This window comes from Ammodytes marinus (genome assembly GCF_949987685.1).
Source record: "Ammodytes marinus genome assembly, chromosome: 17".
NCBI classification, from domain to species: Eukaryota; Metazoa; Chordata; class Actinopteri; order Uranoscopiformes; family Ammodytidae; genus Ammodytes; species Ammodytes marinus.
Window position 1 is genome coordinate 3,465,986 of NC_137221.1, and position 18,868 is coordinate 3,484,853.

General features: G+C 39.5%; 7 gene segments (V, D, J or C); 4 read left to right on the forward strand and 3 right to left on the reverse strand.

Moving 5' to 3' along the window:
- Window positions 1-2,482: 2,482 nt before the first annotated feature.
- LOC307264100 (Ig kappa chain V region 3374-like) lies at window positions 2,483-2,842 on the forward strand. The segment is given in 1 exon: window positions 2,483-2,842.
- A 1,130-nt stretch (window positions 2,843-3,972) lies between these two features.
- LOC307264101 (Ig kappa chain V region 2717-like) lies at window positions 3,973-4,455 on the forward strand. The segment is given in 2 exons: window positions 3,973-4,024; window positions 4,127-4,455.
- Window positions 4,456-8,455: 4,000 nt separating this feature from the next.
- LOC307264102 (Ig kappa chain V region 3547-like) lies at window positions 8,456-8,938 on the reverse strand. The segment is given in 2 exons: window positions 8,887-8,938; window positions 8,456-8,784 (listed from the first exon to the last, which is right to left on the reverse strand).
- Window positions 8,939-10,068: 1,130 nt separating this feature from the next.
- Window positions 10,069-10,545, reverse strand: LOC307264103 (Ig kappa chain V region 2717-like). The segment is given in 2 exons: window positions 10,494-10,545; window positions 10,069-10,391 (listed from the first exon to the last, which is right to left on the reverse strand).
- Window positions 10,546-12,610: 2,065 nt separating this feature from the next.
- LOC307264325 (Ig kappa-b4 chain C region-like) lies at window positions 12,611-13,865 on the forward strand. The segment is given in 2 exons: window positions 12,611-12,622; window positions 13,468-13,865.
- Window positions 13,866-15,163: 1,298 nt separating this feature from the next.
- Window positions 15,164-15,640, reverse strand: LOC307264104 (Ig kappa chain V region 2717-like). The segment is given in 2 exons: window positions 15,589-15,640; window positions 15,164-15,486 (listed from the first exon to the last, which is right to left on the reverse strand).
- Window positions 15,641-16,749: 1,109 nt separating this feature from the next.
- Window positions 16,750-18,120, forward strand: LOC307264324 (Ig kappa-b4 chain C region-like). The segment is given in 2 exons: window positions 16,750-16,781; window positions 17,635-18,120.
- Window positions 18,121-18,868: the final 748 nt, after the last annotated feature.

Genomic DNA, 18,868 nt, shown 5'->3' on the forward strand with positions numbered 1-18,868 from the left:
CTGAGAGCAGACAGAGAGCAGTATCAGAGTAAAACCAGCAGCAGAGTCCCAGTGAGTCAGCTCAGGACTGGGGACACTGGTCTCTCCTCAGTGTCTCTGAGAGCGGAGTCTGGGAGCCCTGGGTGGCCTCACAGGTCACAGAGCCCACCTTCCTCCACTGGTCTGCAGGGAGCCTCAGGGTGCTGCTCCAGCTGTAGAGGCCGTCCTTCTCCAGCAGCACGGGGCTCCTGCTCTCTTCCCAGCTGATGCTGCTGCTGCCGTCCACCTTCCAGGCCAGACTCCAGCCTGAGGGGAAGCCCTTGTTGGCCAGGCACATGAGCGTGGCCTTCCCCTGCTGCAGCTCCTCACTGGAGGGGGGCAGCACCGTCAGGGTGGGACGGACATCACCTAGGAGACACCAATCAGTTTAGAGGACATGGACCACACAGCTGTCAATCAAACACCACACACTTTGACACCTTTACTGTGTGAGAGTTGAGTGTCTCATTTAAGGAGTTCTGTCAGATGGTTGTTCTGCTTCACCAGTCACTCACTCACACATTGTTTCACTTCCCTTTAAGAAACCACTCATGCACATCAGCACAGAGACAATCATCATACAGAACAACCTCAAATATATCAAACTATATTGGAAATAAAACAATCACATTTTAAATATTTTTTCCATTTGAAGAAAATTATAAAGTACAGTTTGTATATTTTCACTCGTCTATCTTTTTCCTGGTCAATTTAAACACATTTACTGTTACAACTCAACAAAGATTCAAAGTTAATCCGCAGTTAACTGAAATAATCAGCCAAAAATAACAAAATGCAGCAACACCTGGCAAATAAAATACAATTAAAATGTCACAAACATTTAAAAAGCCAAAGAGTATCAGATCAATGCTAACATTCAGCCTTTTTAGAAGATCTGATTTCGCAGCTTTTATACCAAATATTTTTGCCTTCATTCACCCAACATAAAATAACTTTGGTTTGATTACTGTTCTTGAATTGTTCCCTAAGGTTCAAGCTGTGTCTCATGTTCTTCACATCAAATAGAAAAGTTGAAAGATAATCTCAGTGAAGCTCAAGTTCAAGGTAACAGGAGAAATTATCAATAAAACTGAGTATGTAAAGTGATTTAAATCTGTCCAAAGGGAATGTATATCTAACACAAATATTCACACATACAAATTATAACTTGAACTGGTGAAACCATATGTAATACTCAAGCAGAAACTTACTTCCAATATCCAGTTTGGTTCCTCCACCAAAAGTCCACCACAGTGATACAAAGTCATTGAGCCGCCGTACAAAAACCTCTCACTGTAGAGACACGGCTCTCTGACTCTGTCTGACAAACTACAATTCCTCAACTTTTAACTTTCATCTAGAAATCTAAATACACCACTTCTCATCTGCACCAAGCAGTTATTGTAAATATAACCATGATTTAATTTCAAATACTAAACTACACTTTGGTTTTAACACTAAGACTGCTGCAAAGAACTACAATTTCAGATGTAAAATCACATGTCTGAGTTTCTTGAGAAAAATGTATGTGAGAGAAAGGAAATGTTGAGAATAAATGAATGAAATACATCAAAGATTGAACTTACTTCCAACATCCAGTCTGGTTCCTCCACCGAACGTGTACCACAGTGATACAAAGTCATTGAGCCGCCGTACAAAAACCTCTCACTGTAGAGACACGGCTCTCTGACTCTGACACAAACAAACTCAACATCATGAGCCTGTTTGGAAAATGTTGCAAGATAAAATGAAAAATGAACAATCGATTTACAGCATGTATGTTTTTTATTTAATGTATTTTAGTTTTCTTCTAAGATTATTTCTTTTGGCATTTTCAAGCTTTATTTGACAGTAAAGAGTTGAAATGGGGAGACAGAGAAACCTGCAGTAAAGGTCCATGGGTTGGATTTGAACCTGAGACCACTGCAACGAAGGCCGGAGACAATATGGTACACGCTCTTTCTACCTGCCACCAGAGCCCCTGAGTATTTTAGTTTTTAAATGAATTCATACAAATTATCTTTAGTAATTCATGTCAATACAACAGAGGATAGATATGAGTAAAACATGTCTAGAGACATTAATTCAAAATTATATGAAATTGCATTTGAAAGACTTCTAATCAATACTGTGATGAAGTGATTGATCCATTGATAAACAGCATCCTCAGAGTGATCCCAGTCCCTGTTGGAGTCAGTCAGAGCATTTCCATAGAGAGCCACTTTGCATCAGCAGCACCATGCTCCAGTGCTCTGGGAGAGTTTATAGTCCTGAGAGTTGAACACTGGATGACTGACAGCTGTCCTTCATGACAACAGAAGCCACAGAAATCCTCCTCATCAGAAACATGACTTTGATCTGCGTCCTCATCTGGACTCTCCTCTGCTGCTGATTCACAGGTAAAGTCCAGAGAATCAAACTCCTCTGTGAACATCCGTCCCTCTGAAATGAAGCCGACAAAACCATGGAGCTGATTTATGTTTTTGTCTCTGTCTCCTCAGAGTCCAGAGGCCAGGTCACAGTGACTCAGCCTGGAGCAGTGAGCTCTGCTCTGGGAGGCTCTGTCCCCATCACATGTAAAACCAGTCAGAATATTCCTAACTCTGACTGGTTAGCTTGGTACCAACAGAGAGATGGAGAAACTCCTAAACTGCTCATAAAGCAAACTAGCATTCGAGTATCAGGGACACCAGGTCGTTTTACAGGCAGTGGATCAAACTCTGACTTCACTCTGACCATCAGTGGAGTCCAGGCTGAAGATGCAGCAGTTTACTACTGTCAGAGTGGACACTACATCAACAGTCTGTGGGTGTTCACACAGTGAAAAACCGTCGTACAAAAACCTCCCTCAGTCAGACTGAACTGAAACTGAACTGACTGCTGCAGCTGGAAGCTTCTGCAGAGACTGATACACTTCACTGAACACACACAACTTTTTCTAAGTTTAACACACACTAACAGAACACAGACTCTTTCAAAACCATTTGTTAAATATTTCTATAACCATATCTCCAGGTCAGGACACAAACAGCAAGTCTTCCTTCAGAATATCTTGCCTGGATACTCTAAGCCCTGATCTATGGGTAGGAGGCAAAATGGGATCTCTCAACAAAAGTGTTCAACATTTATAATATAATCTGTTGGAATATATTTAAACGCACAAGAAGGGCCTTGTATGAAACATCACCATAATACATAATTGTGAGCTTTACTTCAAAATGTCTACTAAACACAATCTTAATATTTGTGGTTAAGATTTGACCATATGAGCTAAAAAGTTGAGCTATAAATCACATCAATTAGCTTTAAAGGACTCTTAAAGATACAACAGTATTGGTCAAATAAGCAGCTTTATAGTAGACAACTGTGTTATCTGCATAATGACGAGATTTTTTATGTTTTTATTTGGCAGACGAAAAACACTAAGATCTGTGAGAAATATTTTTTAAAAATTATTTATAAGTTCAGCTGAGGGAATCAGTGTGAACTTTATTGCACGTTCTAAAAAGTCCAGGAGAGAAGATTCTTCTTACACCTGAGCGAGGGTCCGTTTTCTTTACAATGAGATAAAAATTAAGAGGTGGATTAGAGGTTCATCTATCAGTTCATCTGAAACTCTCAACAGATAAAATGGCAATCAGCAGCACACAGAGATGGTGTTTTCTTTATATTTATATTTAAAGGCCTTTCATACTTTAAAGTTAAGATGACAGAAGACTTTCTTAATGAGTAATCACCGTCATGAAGCCAAACTCACATACAAATGATCAGTGACACATTGCTGATCCATTGATAATGAGTCAGTCAGCGCATTTCCATAGAGAGCCACTTTGCATCAGCAGCACCATGCTCCAGTGCTCTGGGAGAGTTTATAGTCCTGAGAGTTGAACACTGGATGACTGACAGCTGTCCTTCATGACAACAGAAGCCACAGAAATCCTCCTCATCAGAAACATGACTTTGATCTGCGTCCTCATCTGGACTCTCCTCTGCTGCTGCTTCACAGGTAAAGTCCAGAGAATCAAACTCCTCTGTGAACATCCGTCCCTCTGAAATGAAGCCGACAAAACCATGGAGCTGATTTATGTTTTTGTCTCTGTCTCCTCAGAGTCCAGAGGCCAGGTCACAGTGACTCAGCCTGGAGCAGTGAGCTCTGCTCTGGGAGGCTCCGTCTCCATCACATGTAAAACCAGTCAGAATATTTATGACTCTAACTCTTTAGCCTGGTACCAACAGAGAGATGAAGAAACTCCTAAACTGCTCATTAAGTATATTAGCACTCGAGAATCAGGGATTCCAAGTCGTTTTACAGGCAGTGGATCAAACTCTGACTTCACTCTGACCATCAGTGGAGTCCAGGCTGAAGATGCAGCAGTTTACTACTGTCAGAGTCGTCATTACATTAACAGTCAGTGGGTGTTCACACAGTTAAGTTAAGTTAAGTTATCTTTATTTGTCAGTTGTACACGAGGCACATTGAAATTTGTCTTTTCGCATATCCCCTCTCAAGTTACCACACTTCGGAGGGGGTCAGAGCGCAGGGTCAGCCGCAGTGCAGCGCCCCTGGAGCAGTTTTTGTACGACAGTGAAAAACCGTCGTACAAAAACATCCCTCAGTCAGACTGAACTGAAACTGAACTGAGAGCTGCAGCTGGAAGCTTCTGCAGAGACTGATACACTTCACTGAAGACACACACACACACACATACACACGCACACACACACACACACAACCAGCGCCGTCGTAAGGGGGGGAAAGTTATGACGATTATGAGGGCCCACAGCCCGCTAGGGCCCACACACAGCCCCCAGTAGAATCTATGACAAAATGATTATGCATACAGTGAACTAATATATAATCATACGAATGAGTCCGAATTAAAACAAAGACACAAGTCATACAATATTCTAATTTTAATCATTTAAATAACCACCTTGGCCCCTTCTTAAAAAATGGTTTGGTCCACCCCGCGGATCGTTCTTCCTCATTGGAATTAAGTGAGCACGAGCAAACTCCAGCAGGGTGAGGATGCCCCTAAAAAGCACAAGTTTGCACAGCAGAAAATGGTAAATGGTAAATGGACTTGTATAGCGCTATATCTCCGTTTATCACAGACTCAAAGCGCTTTACATTGTTTTTTGTACACATTCACCCAGTCACACACACATTCATACACCGATAGCAGCAGCTACCATGCAGGGTAGGCTTAGCACTAGGGTGCTAAGCTAACTAAGCTTACTATCGGGAGCAATTCGGGGTTCAGTGTCTTGCCCAGGGACACTTCGACATGTGGCGGGGAGACGGGGGATCGAACCTCCGACCCTGCACACCAGAGGCGAACTTCCTACCCACTTCGCCACTGCCGAAAAGAGTTGAGAAGGAGGCCAGGAGTATGAGCAGCAGAGCAGATGCCAAAGTAAAACTACCGAGGTCGGCTGAAACAATCAGCCTACTACTTGTTCATTCATAACATTACCTTTGACGGAGACTGGATCCTACGTTAGCTGTAATCTGGCCGCGCTACACTCTGATCAAGTCGCCAGTTCATTGTAGAGCAACGGTTCCTACAGTAACTATAACTGAACGTTTCTACTACAGTGACTATGAGTTTCACACATATTACTGTCGGACAGTGCTCCAGTATGCGCCCATTCAGAGGCTGCATTGAATTGTATTATGACGCATTCAACTTCTACTCGGTAATTATGAGCATCAGTTCAGTTACGTTCAGGGCCGTCGGACTGCGGACAGGCTTGGGGGGCCCAAGGCAGAAGTGGGCTGTACTCAAAGAAAATATTTTTTATTTTTTATTTTTTTTACTGGCTCAATATAGGCCCCTGATTCCAGAAAATAGTATTAAATAGCTCACATAGGAAACAGTTGATTTAGCCTTAGTTTTCTTCTCAGAGTGCACCAGATTGATGAATTTTATTTTAACATTTAAAAAAAATCTTCCATGTTTATTAAGAGTCATTAGACCAGTGGTTGTGTTCAAGTACGCATAATGATTTGGTCATTCATCAATCGAAACATTGTGTTGTTATCTGGCTCAGAGAGGGACCAGTCACTCATACGTTTTGGACTACAGACAAACATAGCTTTTACATGTTTGTTTTGTAAAATCGCCTATCAGACGGCCCATCAGGACTTCCTGTAAAGGGGCCCAGAATTTGGTGCAACGCCTCTGCGACACAAACACATTTCATGAAATACAATGAAGCTAATATTGTAGTTAAATAATTAAATAACTAATTAATGTAGTTAATAATCAAAAAATAAATGAGTTGAACATCACAACTTCTAACCATCAATTCATTCCACGTTAGGAAATGTTCCCTTCAATGTCATGAATCACAAACATGTTAAGTGTCTTGCTTTTAACTAGATACTTTTGAACAAATATCACCTTCAGCTCAATTCATCAAAGTAAGACAGCATTGTTATGTATTTGTGAAATAGTTCAATGAAAATATAAAATCCAAGTGAATTTACCCTGACACCAACTCGGTGTATTTGGATTAGTTAGTTATTTAGGAAAATATGAAATCAGCTCCATGTTTATAATATGCATGGATACATCTGATTATATGGACATATCTTTATTGTTCAATTGACTATAAGCATCACTGCAAGTAGTGAAACATAGTAGACAATGTATCTATTCTGTCAGTTTCCCTATTTAAATATTATTTGCTTTGAATCAGATTTATGTTATCACATTGTATGCAGACAATACACTGCTATTTCTGTTCCAAATAAAATAAAATTGTTTTTTAGAATTTTGAAGTTAAAACTAAATAATAGTCAATGTTGCTAAGCGAAAAACATGTGCACATATTGATCTTATGCATAAACATTTTTAATCTCCAAACTAACATAAAGATTTTCAAAGTTCAATATCAACATTTGAGATGAAGATTGTGAGGTTTTTATTGGTTTATAGATCTTAAATATTCCGCTTCTCAAGCCAGAACCTCATAAATGATGACATGTGTTACTTCCCTTCCTGTAAGCAGAAATCGTAACCAAAAAGTCAGGATTCATTACTTTAACATTTAAATTAAAATTGTTGACTACTGAACTGCTTTTAAAAATAAAACAAATCTGATACATATCATCAAATTGCTTGACGATCATGACTTTTTTTTTTTACTTTTTTTATATACATGAAAAAAAAAGTCAGAATTCTGAGATTAAAGTCAGAATTCTGAGAATAAAGTCAGAATTCTGACTTTTTTCTCAGAATTCTGAGATTAAAGTCAGAATTCTGAGATTAATGTCAGAATTCTGAGATTAATGTCAGAATTCTGAGAATAAAGTCAGAACTTTTTTTTTTTTTTCATGTGTGGCCCTAATCCTCTTCCGTAATTTTTGGATAAGTAAGTCATTATGAGAATATGACATCAGCTACATGTTTATAATATGCATGGACACATCTGATTAGATGAACATGTCTTTATTGTTCAATAGACTATTAGTGTCACTGCAAGTAGTGAAACAAAGTAGACATTTTATTTATTCTGCCAACTTCCTTGAATAATAATTGCTTGAATCATATTTATGTTAACACACTGTATCAGACGATACCCTTCTATTTCTGTTCCTAACAAAATCTCATTGTTATTTAGATTTTAAAATTTAAAACTAAAGAATATTTAATATTGCTAAGCGAAAAACATATGAACATATTGATCTTATTCCAGAGCAGGTTTTAGAAACACAGAAAATTGGAACAAATGGACTTGTTACTGTTGTGACTTTGTGCATTAACCTGACGACTATCAGTGTATAATAAATACCAGCTAACACACACTAACAGAACACAGACTCTTTCAAAAACATGTGTTATATATTTCTATAACCATATCTCCGGGTCAGGACACAAACAGCAATTCTTCCTTCAGAAGGTGACGCCTGGATACTATAAGCCCTGATCTATGGGTAAGAGGAACAATGGGAACTCTCAACAAAAGCTGTCAACATTTATAATATAATCTGTTGGAATATATTTAAACACACCAGAAGGGCCTTGTATGAAATAATACATAATTATGAGGTTTAGTTCAAAATGTCTACTAAACACAATCTTAATATTTGTGTTTAAAATTTGACCATATGAGCAAAAAAGGTTAGCTTTAAACCTTTTGTGATTGATGACATATACGGGAACATATCCTAATATTTAATTATTAACTAAATTCAGTATAAATTAGTTATTTAATTGTTTAACTACTATATTAGCTTTAATGTATTTCATGAAATGTGGTTTTGTGTGTGTGTGTGTGTGTGTGTGTGTGTGTGTGTGTGTGTGTGTGTGTGTGTGCGCGTGTGTGTGTCCTCAGTGAAGTGTATCAGTCTCTGCAAAAGCTTCCAGCTGCATCAGTCAGTTCAGTTTCAGTTCAGTCTGACTGAGGGAGGTTTTTGTACTACGGTTTTTCACTGTGTGAACACATGCTGACTGTTGGGATAGTGAAAACTCTGACAGTAGTAAACTGCTGCATCTTCAGCCTGGACTCCACTGATGGTCAGAGTGAAGTCAGAGTTTGATCCACTGCCTGTAAAACGACCTGGAATCCCTGATGCTCGAGTGCTAGCAATATAAATGAGCAGTTTAGGAGTTTCTCCATCTCTCTGTTGGTACCAGGCTAAATAGTGGTTTCCATTATAATAAACATCCTGACTGGTTTTACATGTGATGGGGATGGAGCCTCCCAGAGCAGAGCTCACTGCTCCAGGCTGAGTCACTGTGTACTGGCCTCTGGACTCTGAGGAGACAGAGACAGAAACATAAATCAGCTCCATGGTTTTGTCGGCTTCATTTCAGAGGGACGCATGTTCACAGAGGAGTTTGATTCTCTGGACTTTACCTGTGAAGCAGCAGCAGAGGAGAGTCCAGATGAGGACGCAGATCAAAGTCATGTTTCTGATGAGGAGGATTTCTGTGGCTTCTGTTGTCATGAAGGACAGCTGTCAGTCATCCAGTGTTCAACTCTCAGGACTATAAACTCTCCCAGAGCACTGGAGCATGGTGCTGCTGATGCAAAGTGGCTCTCTATGGAAATGCTCTGACTGACTCATTATCAATGGATCAGCAATGTGTCACTGATCATTTTTCTGTAGGTTTGGCTTAATGACTGTGGATTCATGCTCACTAAAAAAGTCTTCTGTCATCTTAACTTGAAAGTATGAAAGGCCCTTAAATATAAAAAAAACACTGTCTCTGTGTGTTGCTGATTGCTATTTTATCTGTTGAGAATTTCAGATGAACTGATAGATGAACCTCTAATCCACCTCTTAGTTTTTTTTCTCATAATAAAGAAAACCAACCCTCACTCAGGTGTAAGAATAATCTTCTCTCCTGGACTTTTTAGAACGTGCAGTAAAGTACTCACTGATTCCTTCACCTGAATTTATAAATAATTTTACAAACATTTCTCACAGATATTAGTGTTTCTCTGCTGCTGAAGAAAAATGTAAAAAAAAATGTCGTCATTATGCAGATTACACAGTTGTCTGCTATAAAGCTGATTATTTGACCAATACTGTTGTATCTTTAGGAGTCCTCTAAACCTAATTGATGTGGTTTAAAGCTAAACTTGTTTGCTCATATGGTCAAAATTTAACCACAAATATTAAGATTGTGTTTAGTAGACATTTTGAACTAAACCTCATAATTATGTGTTATGGTGATGTTTCATACAAGGCCCTTCTGGTGCGTTTAAATATATTCCAACAGATTATATTATAAATGTTGACAGCTTTTGTTGAGAGTTCCCATTTTGCATCCTACTAATAGATCAGGGCTTATAGTATCCAGGCGTCACCTTCTGAAGGAAGAATTGGTGTTTGTGTCCTGACCTGGAGATATGGTTAAAGAAATATATAACACATGGTTTTGAAAGAGTCTGTGTTCCGTTAGTGTGTGTTAAACTTAAAAACAGTTGTGTGTCTTCAGTGAAGTGTGTCAGTCTCTGCAGAAGCTTCCAGCTGCATCAGTCAGTTTAGTTTCAGTTCAGTCTGACTGAGGGAGGTTTTTGTACGACGGTTTTTCACTGTGTGAACACACTCTGACTGTTGATCCAGTGTCCACTCTGACAGTAGTAAACTGCTGCATCTTCAGCCTGGACTCCACTGATGGTCAGAGTGAAGTCAGAGTTTGATCCACTGCCTGTAAAACGACCTGGAATCCCTGATACTCGAGTGCTAGCAATATAAATGAGCAGTTTAGGAGTTTCTCCATCTCTCTGTTGGTACCAGGCCAAACGATCTCCATCATAAACATCCTGACTGGTTTTACATGTGATGGGGACGGAGCCTCCCAGAGCAGAGCTCACTGCTCCAGGCTGAGTCACTGTGACCTGGCCTCTGGACTCTGAGGAGACAGAGACAAAAACATAAATCAGCTCCATGGTTTTGTCGGCTTCATTTCAGAGGGACGGATGTTCACAGAGGAGTTTGATTCTCTGGACTTTACCTGTGAAGCAGCAGCAGAGGAGAGTCCAGATGAGGACGCAGATCAAAGTCATGTTTCTGATGAGGAGGATTTCTGTGGCTTCTGTTGTCATGAAGGACAGCTGTCAGTCATCCAGTGTTCAACTCTCAGGACTATAAACTCTCCCAGAGCACTGGAGCATGGTGCTGCTGATGCAAAGTGGCTCTCTATGGAAATGCTCTGACTGACTCCAACAGGGACTGGGATCACTCTGAGGATGCTGTTTATCAATGGATCAATCACTTCATCACAGTATTGATTAGAAGTCTTTCAATCGCAATTTCATATTATTTTGAATTAATGTCTCTAGGCAAATTGTATTCATATTAGAGGTGGGCATAGATTAATTTTTTTAATCTAGATTAATCTAGATTAATTTTGGAATTAATCTAGATTAATCTAGATTAAAATGGCTCATTTGAATTCATTCATAATATGTGTGTGCTCCCTAAATAATGACTCAAAGTAAGTCTTTGAGAACGTGTTTCTCAAGCCAGGTGGCTTTCATTTCGTCATCAGAACGAGTGTCTAATTATTGCGAACAAATAATATTCTAACAATTTAATCAGATATAAGGCTAAAAATCACAACATTGCACTGTTTTTTGTGCTTAAAAAAAACGAAAAAACTAATTTGTTGGGTAGGCTATAGGCTATAACAGAAAATAAAGCCATTACTTTTGTGCTTCAAGTGAAACATTAAATATAATTTTTACATAAATAATAAAGTCCTTATAAACTTTTCAAGAAGCTGGACTAGAGTGAATATTGGACAGGCTTTATAGGTCCATGGCTTTTACCTGTGGGACAGCGCTTCACCTAACAGCTGGCTGCAACACCAACCTACAGTCTATTGTGCGACGGAGAGCTAGTTATCATTAGCATCAGCGTTAGCCGACATCACGGCAACAGCTGAATAATGTAACACATTACACAAGTTACACTACATGAAAACAACGGGCTGTAGACGCTAGAGTTATAATTTCGTGTAGGAAACATTGTTGAGACTGGAATTTCGTACCACAGCGGCCGTTCCATAATACAGCACTCCCTTTAGCAATGGCTGAATATAAGACCTCCCTCTGCTGTGTATCTGCGGGAGCGAGTGGCATTAATAACTTAAAAACAGTAAACGTTTAACATGATTACGGGCGTTTAGATGCTTTAATCATATGCCGAATTTATAAACAGACCATATTATTAACAATAAATTAAGTTATGTACATGTCAGAGTTACGTACATGGATACATTCATAAGTAAACATTGAATAGACAGATTTGTGAAGGGGGTTTGGCGCTGAGTGTTACATTAGCGATCCTGCAGCCAGGTGGTGTGTGTCGTGGGCAAGTGATGGAGAGAGAGAGCGGCGGGTGTGTGAGAGAAGCTTCGCTCCTGCAATAAAGGCTCCTCAAGTGTCAACAACGGCCCCCGGCTATTATTACCCGACCAGAGAACACACGGAAGGGGGTTCACCCCGACGGCGAACAGCCATCGGCCCTGGAGGGAACCATCTCCCCTGAGCCGAACAGGAGGTGGAATAAGAGATTAACGGCGATATTTTTTTTATCGCCGATAAGAGTTTTGCGTTAACGCAGCACGTTAACGCCGATAACGGCCCACCACTAATTCATATCCATCCTCTGTTGTAATGACATTAATTACTAAAGATTATTTGTATAAATGAATTAAAAACTAAAATACTGGGGGGCTCCGGTGGCAGGTGTGTACCAGTGTGCGTACCATATCGGCAACGGCCTTCGTTGCAGTGGTCGCGGGTTCAAATCCAACCCATGGACCTTTACTGCAGGTCATCCCCCCTCTCTCTCTCCCCATTTCAACTCTTTACTGTCAAATAAAGCTTGAAAATGCCAAAAGAAATATTCTTAAAAGAAAACTAAAATACATTAATTAAAAAACATACATTCTGTAAATCGATTGTTCAGTTTTCATTTTATCTTTCAACATTTTCCAAACAGGCTCATGATGTTGAGTTTGTTTGTGTCAGAGTCAGAGAGCCGTGTCTCTACAGTGAGAGGTTTTTGTACGGCGGCTCAATGACTTTGTATCACTGTGGTACACGTTCGGTGGAGGAACCAGACTGGATGTTAACTGTAAGTACATTTCACTCTTCCATTAACTGATATTTCATGTGTATTCTCTTTAAATTCCATAGATGTAGATATTACTACTATATTTTGTCTGATATGTTATTTTTAATATATTTGTAGACATTCTTGAAGGCTTCACAGTGTCGTTAGCCAGACTAAAATCTACTGCAATGAATGATTATATCCATCATCAATTATGGAAAATTATCCTGCATTATTCTTAATGAAGAAAATTTGTAAAGGTGTACGTTTTCATATTTTGGGTTAAGAAATGATTTTCTGCTCAGGGTTGAATGTTCATAATGATCAATCTTTCTACCAGACTTATGATCGTCAAGCAATTTGATGATATTAATTAGATTTGTTTTAATTTTAAAAGCAGTTCAGTAGTGAACAAATTTCACTTGAATGTTAAAGTAATGAATCATGACTTTTTGGTGATGATTTCTGCTCACAAGAAGGGAAGTAACACATGTCATTATTTATGAGGTTCCTGCTTGAGACACAGAATATTTAAGATCTATCAACCAATAAAAACCTCACAATCTTCATCTCAAATGTTGATGTTGAACTAGAAAAGTCTCTCTGTTTAGTTTGGAGATTAAAAATGTTTAAGCACAGCTAAAGTGCCCCCCGTTTAACGTTTTATCTTTAGTACCGAGACGTGTCTGTTGTCATGGTTCAGCAGTGATGCCTGTCTGTTGCCATGGGTACTGAGCTCAGAGAGGGAAGTGAAACTTTAAAACCAGCTTCACCCACTCAATAAGTAGAAGCCTCCTCTGATATAACATGTTGCATGGAGTTTAGTTCACTTCATATGAACTTTATTCATCTCTCTCTCTCTGCAGTGGGTCAAGTCCCCCCCACCCTGACGGTGCTGCCCCCCTCCAGTGAGGAGCTGCAGCAGGGGAAGGCCACGCTCATGTGCCTGGCCAACAAGGGCTTCCCCTCAGGCTGGAGTCTGGCCTGGAAGGTGGACGGCAGCAGCAGCATCAGCTGGGAGGAGAGCAGGAGTCCCGGGCTGCTGGAGAAGGACGGCCTCTACAGCTGGAGCAGCACCCTGAGGCTCCCTGCAGACCAGTGGAGGAAGGTGGGCTCTGTGACCTGTGAGGCCACCCAGGGCTCCCAGACTCCGCTCTCAGAGACACTGAGGAGAGACCAGTGTCCCCAGTCCTGAGCTGACTCACTGGGACTCTGCTGCTGGTTTTACTCTGATACTGCTCTCTGTCTGCTCTCAGCAACAACGTTTCTCACTTTCTGTCATCAGACCAATTTAACATTGTAAAATCTCAAATGTTAATGTTTCGATTGCTATACTCATTTTTTTGCTGTTAACGTTGAAAGACAATAAACTATATTAAATAAAGACACGTTTGGATGTTTTTCTATAAACAACAGATGCTTTCTCCCTCAGTTTAGAGCTACAAGATTCTATCCCATGTTGCAGGAAGATTTCAAACCACTGGTTCTAGTTATACTATTACATTTCCCAGTTACATCATGATTTGTCTCTTATCCACAAACTCTTTGAGTGTCACCTGACAGGGTCTCCCTCTTAACAGTGGTATTATTAAGCAGGTAATAATGATGTGTGAATGCTGAATGTAAGGGGTCATTTACATAAAATTGTTTAAAAATGTACTTAACAAAATATCTAAGTTACTAAATTAAGTTTAAAGAATTATAAACAAATTGCAGAGTATCGTCATCATACAGTGATATCACATTTTATTTCAAATTTTTTAACATGATTTATTTTTCAATACTTACATGACGAGATTAAATGTTTATCCGTCCTTGCAATCTAGTCAATATTATTTAAGATCCATTGTTTATTTACCACCATTGTTACTATTGTGTACAAATCGGTGTGAATTGAATTTAATGGAATTAATGCTCACCGATGCCCTTTAATGTTGTGTTAGAGAATAGATAACAGTAAGACAAAAGTTTAAATACCTGTTGATACTGATGTGGTATTAAATATTTTAGATAATCTGATGTTTCCTAATCCACAACGTTATTCTTTACTTATGATATTATCAATAAAAACTATCAAGTTATAGTTTTCCCCGTCTCTGTTTTGGGTCAATGCTTCGGTTATCGATCATGATTTTCTTTAAGTGACTGAGCTATCAAACAAATATTTGCGACTGATTTCATATTCAACTTGAAGAGAAGTCACAAATTCACAAAAAGGTTTTTGTCATTTTACGTCAAAATTAGGCCAACTAAAAAAACTGTGTACGTTGGATGTTGATTTTTTGCAACAAGGGAGAAGATTTTCTGCTTTATCTAAGTGTCCTACTTGGACAGAACTCAAATGTTATAACCTGTTGAGTATCTCTAGTGCTGCTGTAGTGTGTGTGTGTGTGTGTGTATGTGTGTGTGTGTGTGTGTGTGTGTGTGTGTGTGTGTGTGTGTGTGTGTGTGTGTGTTTGTCTCTTCAGTGAAGTGTATCAGTCTCTGCAGAAGCTTCCAGCTGCAGCAGTCAGGTCAGTTTCAGTTCAGTCTGACTGAGGGAGGTTTTTGTACGACGGTTTTTCACTGTGTGAACACCCACAGACCGTTGATATGATGTGCACTCTGACAGTAGTAAACTGCTGCATCTTCAGCCTGGACTCCACTGATGGTCAGAGTGAAGTCAGAGTTTGATCCACTGCCTGTAAAACGACCTGGAATCCCTGATGCTCGAGTGCTAATATAGTAAATGAGCAGTTTAGGAGTTTCTCCATCTCTCTGTTGGTACCAGGCTAAATAGTTACTACCATAAACATTCTGACTGGTTTTACATGTGATGGAGACGGAGCCTCCCAGGGCAGAGCTCACTGCTCCAGGCTGAGTCACTGTGACCTGGCCTCTGGACTCTGAGGAGACAGAGGCAAAAAAATAAATCAGCTCCATGGTTTTGTCGGCTTCATTTCAGAGGGACGGATGTTCACAGAGGAGTTTGATTCTCTGGACTTTACCTGTGAAGCAGCAGCAGAGGAGAGTCCAGATGAGGACGCAGATCAAAGTCATGTTTCTGATGAGGAGGATTTCTGTGGCTTCTGTTGTCATGAAGGACAGCTGTCAGTCATCCAGTGTTCAACTCTCAGGACTATAAACTCTCCCAGAGCACTGGAGCATGGTGCTGCTGATGCAAAGTGGCTCTCTATGGAAATGCTCTGACTGACTCCAACAGGGACTGGGATCACTCTGAGGATGCTGTTTATCAATGGATCAATCACTTCATCACAGTATTGATTAGAAGTCTTTCAATTGCAATTTCCTATAATTTTGAATTAATGTCTCTAAGCACATTTTATTCATATCTACTCTCTGTTGTATTGACATGAATTACTAAAGATAATTTGTATAAATTCAATTAAAAACTAAAATACTGGGTTGCGCCGGTGGCAGGTGGATAGTGTGTGTACCATATCGGCTCCGGCCTTCGTTGCAGTGGTCTCAGGTTCAAATCCAACCCGTGGTCCTTTACTGTGGGTCATCCCCCCTCTCTCTCTGTCTCCCCATTTCAACTCTTTACTGTCAAATAAAGCTTGAAAATGCCAAAAGAAATAATCTTAAAAGAAAACTAAAAAACATTAAATAAAAAACATACATGCTGTAAATCGATTGCTCAGTTTTAATTTTTATTGCAACATTTTCCAAACAGGCTCATGATGTTGAGTTTGTTTGTGTCAGAGTCAGAGAGCCGTGTCTCTACAGTGAGAGGTTTTTGTACGGCGGCTCAATGACTTTGTATCACTGTGGTACACGTTCGGTGGAGGAACCAGACTGGATGTTGGAAGTAAGTTCAATCTTTGATGTATTTCATTAATTTATGAGCAACATTTTATTTTCTTGATTCTCTCCAGAAACTCAGACATGTGATTTTATCATGTGGACTTGTTGTTTTTGCAGCAGTTTTAGTGTAAAAACGAAAGTGCACTTTAATATTTTCAAAATAAATCAAGGTTATATTTACAATAACTGCTTGGTGTGGATGAGAAGTGGTGTATTTAGATTTCTAGATGACAGTTTAAAGTTGAGGAATTGTAGTTTGTCAGACAGAGTCAGAGAGCCGTGTCTCTACAGTGAGAGGTTTTTGTACGGCGGCTCAATGGCTTTGTATCACTGTGGTTGACTTTTGGTGGAGGAACCAGACTGGACGTTGGAAGTAAGTTTCTGCTTGAGTATTACATATGGTTTCACCAGTTGAAGTTATAATGTGTATGTGTGAATATTTGTGTTAGATATACGTTCCCTTTTGACTGATTTAAATCACTTTACAGACTCAGTTTTATTGATCATTTCTCCTCTGTTACCTTGAACTTGAGCTTCACTGAGATTCTCTTTCAACGTTTCTATTTGATGTGAAGAATATGAGACACAGCTTGAACCTTAGAGAACAATTCAAGAACAGCAATCAAACCAAAGTTATTGTATGTCGTGTGAATGAAGGCAAAAATATTTGATTTGGTATAAAAGCTATGAAATGTCCGATCTTCTAAAAAGGCTGAATGTTAGCATTCATCTGATACTCTTTGGCTTTTTAAATGTTTGTGAAATTTTAATTGTATTTTATTTGCCAGGTGTTGCTGTATTTTGTTATTTTTGGCTGATTATTTCAGTTGACTGGGGATTAACTTTGAACCTTTGGAGAGTTGTAACAGTAAATGTGTTTAAATTGACCAGGAAAAAAATAGTAGAGTGAAAATATACAAACTGCACTTTATCATTTTCTTCAAATGGAAAAAATTATTTAGAATGTGATTGTTTTATTTCCAGTATAGTTTGATATATTTGAGGTTGTTCTGTATGATGATTGTCTCTGTGCTGATGTGCATGAGAGGTTTCTTAAAGGGAAGTGAAACAATGTGTGAGTGAGTGACTGGTGAAGCAGAACAACCATCTGACAGGATCTCCTTCAATGAGACACTCAACTCTCACACAGTAATGGTGTCAAAGTGTGTAGTGTTTGATTGACAGCTGTGTGGTCCCTGTCCTCTAAGCTGATTGGTGTCTCCTAGGTGATGTCCGTCCCACCCTGACGGTGCTGCCCCCCTCCAGTGAGGAGCTGCAGCAGGGGAAGGCCACGCTCATGTGCCTGGCCAACAAGGGCTTCCCCTCAGGCTGGAGTCTGGCCTGGAAGGTGGACGGCAGCAGCAGCATCAGCTGGGAGGAGAGCAGGAGCCCCGGGCTGCTGGAGAAGGACGGCCTCTACAGCTGGAGCAGCACCCTGAGGCTCCCTGCAGACCAGTGGAGGAAGGTGGGCTCTGTGACCTGTGAGGCCACCCAGGGCTCCCAGACTCCGCTCTCAGAGACACTGAGGAGAGACCAGTGTCCCCAGTCCTGAGCTGACTCACTGGGACTCTGCTGCTGGTTTTACTCTGACACTGCTCTCTGTCTGCTCTCAGCAACAACGTTTCTCACTTTCTGTCATCAGACCAATTTAACATTGTTAAACCTCAAATGTTAATGTTTCCATTGCTATACTCATTCTTTTGCTGTTAACGTTTAAAGACAATAAAATATATTAAATAAAGACATGTTTGGATGTTTTTGTATAAACAACAGGTGCTTTCTCCCTCAGTTTAGAGCTACAAGATTCTATCCCATGTTGCAGAAAGATTTCACACCTCTGGTTCTATCTATACTGTTACATTTCCCAGTTACATCATGATTTGTCTCTTATCCACAAACTCTTTGACTGTCACCTGACAGGGTCTCCCTCCTAACAGTGGTATTCTTAAGCAGGTAATAATGATGTGTGAATGCTGAATGTAAGGGGTCATTTACATAACATTGTTTGAAAATGTACTTAACAAAAAAACTAAGTGACTAAATTAAGTTTTAGAAATTAGAAACACATTTCAGAGTATCATCATCATACAGTGATATCACATTTTATTTCAGATTTTTCAACATGATTTATTTTTCAATACTTACATGACGAGATTAAATGTTTCTCAGTCATGCAATATAATCATTATTATTTAACATCCATTATTATCTAATCACCATTGTTACGTTTGTGTACAAATTGGTGTGAATTGAATTTAATGGAATTACTGCTCAACACTGCCCCTTAATGTTGTGTTAGAATAGATAACAGTAAGAGGCAACACAAATGTTTAAATTACCTGTGATATTGATGTGGTATTAAATATTTTAGATAATTTGTTGTTCCCTAATCCAAAACTTTATTTGACATTTCCTATTATATAATCCATAAAACCTATCAAATTATAGCCTCAGTTGTCG